The 5,890-nt window shown below is 39.1% G+C and overlaps 1 non-coding gene across 1 annotated transcript; it reads right to left on the bottom strand.

Moving 5' to 3' along the window:
- Window positions 1–5,171: 5,171 nt before the first annotated feature.
- On the bottom strand, window positions 5,172–5,278 carry LOC132423808 (U6 spliceosomal RNA). The gene has a single exon (XR_009519111.1). It is a non-coding gene; the product is annotated as a U6 spliceosomal RNA (small nuclear RNA).
- Between the last annotated feature and the right edge of the window lie 612 nt (window positions 5,279–5,890).

The following is a 5,890-nucleotide window of genomic DNA, read 5'->3' as shown; positions in this document are numbered from 1 at the left end:
CAGAATCAGCTTGTCGCCCTTCTTTCAACCTCAAAACCCGTTTTATTAAAAGTAGGGAGATGCTTCTGGCTATTGTCTCCTGTAAGGTTTCTGATGCCATGTACCACCCACTGGGTCAGAAAGGGGTTACTGTCACTGACGCTGCAGCTGTTCAGGATCAAGGAACTGTCATCCAGCGCATTTACCTTGTCTTAGCTATCTTTATTCTTACAGCACAGTTTTCCAATCAGACAAATGAAATGAGACTTAAACCCCTCAGCCATATTTGAGATGTCATCTTCTGCTCTTATGCAACCAGAGGTACTGAAGATGTTTGTGGTGTTTTTGCCAGCTACATGAATCAATGATAAAAGACTGGATTGCAGGTTTTTAATAAAAGAATATAACTCAGGAACAGCCAGATGGAGGAGATGCACAGGACAAAGTATGGGGAAAGGGCGTGGAGCTTCCATGCCCTCTCCAAGCTTGCCACTCTCCCTGAATCTCCATGTACTCACCAACCTGGAAGCTCTCTGCTTCTCTTTCAAGAAGCCAAAGTGATAGCTACTCAGAAAAATGCAAGACTGACTGTCATCAGCAGCCTCGTAGTTAAAGAAAGTGATGAATGGACATACTTGATATGGTAGAATTTGTAAGGAACATTTACAGTAAATATCATTAATGTGTAAGTCTCTTTTTTGTGATTCCCTGCTTTAACTGACTTTTTCAATTACCAAAAAAACACACCAGTTTTAATAGAGTTGTCCAAGAGGTTTGCAGAGAATACTGTTTCCCCCTCACTATTCATTCTTCCCTTTTTCCATATTAATAGAGTTTCCAATTTTAACTGCGCTCTAGCCCCCCAGAATAAAAATATTTCTCTTAGTCCCTTGAAGCTCAGCATAACCATGTGACCTGGTCAACATATGTTGAAATAACTTTTGGCAGCTTTTGGGAATGTTCTTTAAGCAAAAGCTACCATGTGCCTCTTGCTCCTCTCTTCTTTGCCTGTCTTCTACCCTGCTACCTGGAATGCAGATGTGATGGCTGGAGCTCTAGCCACCAATTTGGGTTATAAGGAAAAAATGGAAGGATCCTGGGTCTCTGAGGAATTTATGCAGTCCAGCTGCCAGAATAACATGGAAATTTTATGTCTGCCTTCTTTAAACTGTTGTTATTTTAGGTCTCTGTGATTCATAGTCAAGCTTAATTATAAATGATATAGAGAGTTTGGGCCTTATTATGTTTTCTGAACAGAGATACAACCTGCCCTATATATTCTGTTAAGAAACTTATAGGCAACCAATAGTTATGTAGACATTTATTACAACACTCGGGGGCTTAATAGAAGCGATACTGGAATTAGGAAGAGAACCCTCCTCAGGTCTTTTAGACTCAAAGATTCCACAGTGCTCCAATTTACTTGAAGACTCTTTGTTTTTTAATTATCAGAAAGTGTATGCCTTGGTCTGAGATAATTTCATTAAAATCAGTGATTTAGCTCAGTGGTTTTGGTAAATATTTCTATCTGCAAAATTTCCCCAGGCCATATTGATTTATTTTCCCTTGTCTAACTTGAGAAATGGCCACACATTTTTAGAGCCAGGACCAGTATGTTAAGACATATTGATGACAGAAGTACCATGTTCCCTCAATTCTGAGATGCGTCAATAGAAGATGCATCACTGGTTTCATAATAGCTTTTGAGAAAAAAGAAAAACATATTAAATGACCTTTTTTTCTTAGTAAATGTTAATAGCCATATAAAAATAAATAAATAAATATTATATATATATATATATATATATATATATATTCACTACTTTTTTCTTTGGTACCATAATCAAAGTTTGAGTTTAAATGTTTTCCACATCCAATCTGAAGATTCTTTCAGATTACTTTTGTTTTACAGCACACTGACTCTCTGCTTTATTGAACCAGTTCTTGTGTTTGGGGGTCTTTTGCAACTTTGTTATTAGTCCTGTGATTAGTTAATGCTATATGCTCCTATTTAATTGTCTTTAGGTAAAGTTCTTTTCATCCCTTTCTCCATTTTTTCTTTTTCCTAATAGAATTGGTCTTTAGGCCTGATTAGTGTTTTGAAAGTTAATATAATTCTAGAATCTGGCTTTAAAATGCAACTCCTCATAATGAACAAAAAGAGATTCAGAAAAAGATGGAGTTGTGTCTCCCCCTTAAGCTTCAGAGGAAGAGGGGGGTCATTTTTGTCACAGATCAGTTTAACGAATCATACCGATAAGGAATAGATGGAGAACCCTCACAAGAACATTTATCTGGTTTTCCTGTGCACAGAGGCTTATATGAAGATGTATAGTTGTAACCAATCATCCTTGGCGGTATAATTTGAACAAAAGAGTTTTGCAAGACGCTAAAGTCTTCAGAAAATTTTGCGTGTCCTGTGGAAAATAATCTCCCAAAGAAACCTGCAATTCTGATTTGTTGTCTTACTTGATCATTTGCTTCCTTGGTACTAGTGTTGTATTAACATCTCTGTGTCCTGAACTGTATAAATACTTGTAAGACTGTTCTGTCAGGTCAGAAAAGAATTATTAGCACTTTTCCATCGCATACATAATAGACATAATAAATGCTTACAACTCATTTTAACAATGAGATGGGGAGTCTTGCCTCATTTAAATTTACATGATAATTTCAAGGTGCATTAAAAAAAAGTCAAGGTTCTAGATATCCTGGTAAGATTTTTTAAAAACATCAATTGTGAGACTGTAGTCTGATTTCAGGAATGCAGATATTTGCAGAAATACAGATTTTTAAACAGAACTTAAAATCAAGAAATCTTGGTATCTTTGTAATGTAATTCTTGTCATTTTATTTCTGTGTGCCACTGGGTATTTAATTGTCAGAATTTTCTTTCCATATTTGTGAGGCCTTTTTTTTTTTTTTTTTTTAAACAATGTATAAGGTTTAGAAGAAATCACAGTGAGTCTCCTCCCTATTTTGTGCTGGGGAAATCTGTTTAAAATAATTATCAAGAGCAACTTAAAAGGTAAAGTAAAGTACAGCACCCTAAAGAGGCCATGACTGGCATCTGAATGGTGTGTGCAAGGTGCTAGGAGCCTCAGTGCTTCCTGGCCATCAGTTAGGTGACCCATGAGGTGAGGGATATTCTGTGCTACCTTTATGTGGACACTTGGGCTTTTAGAACAACACCAGGCAGAGTCACATCTGCCTCTTTCTCTAGGCGGCTGCCTTCTCAAATCCTCGGCAAAGTACTGGGCATCTGGTCTCCTAAGCATATTGGGACGCAAACAGATTGTCCCATTTCGCTCTGCCCAAGGGCAGTGTTTCTCTAATTTTAGTCATTCATGTACCAACTTTATGGTTTTAGCCATATCTATATTATTCACTCAATATTTTTATAAGGCCTTATTCTGTTTCCTTAAATACATTTACTTTAAAAGGAAACTTCACATTACCTTAAATGGAAAAACTAGTATCACACAAAAAATGGAAGGCAACTGTAGGCCAGAGACAGGCCCACATCAGAAAAACCAGAATATTCAACCATGTGCTTCTGATTAAGAAAGCCAGTGTCTTCTGAATGCCTGTCCCAGCTGACAAAGTTCCACATGATCTGATCTCCCCCCAAATCACCCTTCGCATCCTACAGTCCTGGCCCACTGATCTTCTGACCAGACCCTTGACTCACCAAGCTCACTCTTCCTCTGCATTTGGCATGACCAGCTTTTTCTTATCACTCCAATGGCACCATAGGTCCCATTTGCTTATTTTTGCTTTTATTTCTATTGCCTTGGGAAACTGACCTAAGAAAACATTGGTATGGTTTATGTCAGAGAATGTTTTGTCTATATTCTCTTCTAGAAGTTTTATGGTGTCATGTCTTACCTTTAAGTCTTTAAGCCATCTTGAGTTTATTTTTGTGTGTGGTGTGAGAGTGTGTTCTAACTTCATTGATTTACATGCAGCTGTCCAACTTTCCCAGCACCACTTGCTGAAGAGACTCTCTTTTCTCTATTGTATATTCTTGCCTCCTTTGCTGAAGATTAATCGATTGTAGGTGTGTAGGTTTATTTCTGGGCCCTCTATTCTGTTCCATTGATCCATATGTCTGTTTTTGTGCCAATACCATGCTGTTTTGATTACTGTAGCTTTGTAGTATTGTCTGAAGTCTGGGAGGGTTGTGCCTCCAGCTTTGTTCTTTTTCCTCAGGATTGCTTTGGCAATTCTGGGTCTTTTGTGGTTCCATATAAGTTTTAGGATTATTTGTTCTAGTTCTTTGAAAAATGTCATAGGTAATTTCATAGGGATCACGTTAAATCTGTAGTTGCTTTGGGTAGTATGGCCACTCCAATGGCAGCTTAAATGTCACCTCCTAAAGTGGTCACTGTTGGTGTCCTGTCCAGAAACCCCTGGATATCTTTCACTATCTCTGTTTATCACTTTCTTTTTTCCAAAATCCCCTAAGACACCAACAGAATATTTTGCATATATTTTATTGAGTAGAAGGGGAACACAGAGAAATGGATGGATGAATATATTTGAAGAATTAAAATTAATTGAGTCAATAATTAATTCATTAATTGATAAGGCAGAAAACTTGTTAATTATTCTCCATTTGCAAGAATAGTTTCAGAATAATAGAGATTTAGCTAAAGGAATGAAACTAAGGCAGGAAGATTTATTCTCTTCTCCTGTGATTTTTTTTTTTTTTTTTTTTTTTTTTTGCGGTACACGGGCCTCTCACCATTGTGGCCTCTCCCGTTGCGGAGCACAGGCTCCGGACACGCAGGCTCAGCGGTCATGGCTCACGGGCCTAGCTGCTCCACGGCATGTGGGATCCTCCCGGACCGGGGCACGAACCCGTGTCCCCTGCATCGGCAAGCAGACTCCCAACCACTGCACCACCAGGGAAGCCCCTCTCCTGTGATTTGATGACTATCTTTAGTGTTGTGTCTGGATTCCTTTTTCTTTTTTGTGTGTATATCTATTATAGATTTTTAGTTTGTGATTACTGTGAGATTTTGTATAGCAGTCTATCTATCTATCTATCTATATGTGATTGTTTTAAGTTGCTGATCTCTTAATTCCAAATGCTTTTAAAATACCCTGCATTTGTACTCTCCTCCCCTCATGATTACTGTTTCGATACCATATTTTACATCTAATTGTTTTGTGTATCCCTTAACTGAAAAAATATGGAACACTTCATGAATTTGCGTGTCATCCTTGTGCAGGGGCCATGCTAATCTTATCTGTATCGTTCCAATTTTAGTATATGTGCTGCCGAAGTGAGCACTAAGAGAGGAACATTTAAGGAGAAATTTCCAAGACTGGGCATGATAACCAGAGAGGGCCCTCCTGGGTGAGTTAACATAGAGGAGAAGGGAAGATCTGCTTATTTGGGGACTAGCGCAAAAGGAACACAAAAGACAGGTTTATTTGCTCTTCATTTCCCTTAGGCAGACCCATAATATATCACAGTTGTGTGTGCAAGGCCGGCTGAGCCTTGAGAGGACAAAGCACAACACCAACATCTGGTTACCATATCTGGCAGGGTCAGAAAATGGCTGAGGTACCACCTGGAGGGCCAATGTGGCTGTTTCGGATGATAAAACTCTCACTGTCCCTGGCACCTCTGTGATTTGATTGGATTCCCTAGACTGCTAAGAGCCTCCCAAGGTGGAGGGGCTGTGAGTCATCTGGCTGCACGTCTTCCTGTCTGCCCTCCTCCCAGGCTCACTGACGGGGTTGAGTGCTTAACTGTCACAGTCCTGCTGAGAAAACTGCGTGCTACTCTCTGTTCTCCTGCTCTTTCCAGCACAAACACACAGACCCACTCCTAATAGGAGATGAGCTCCAAGAGTTGCAGCAGTATCTAATCTATTGATTGCACTTTTCCAGTGGTCTT

The sequence above is a fragment of the Delphinus delphis genome, chromosome 3 (assembly GCF_949987515.2).
Source record: "Delphinus delphis chromosome 3, mDelDel1.2, whole genome shotgun sequence".
Taxonomy (NCBI): Eukaryota; Metazoa; Chordata; class Mammalia; order Artiodactyla; family Delphinidae; genus Delphinus; species Delphinus delphis.
The sequence above is the reverse complement of the archived record's forward strand: the minus strand, read 5'-3'. Positions and strand labels throughout refer to the sequence as shown.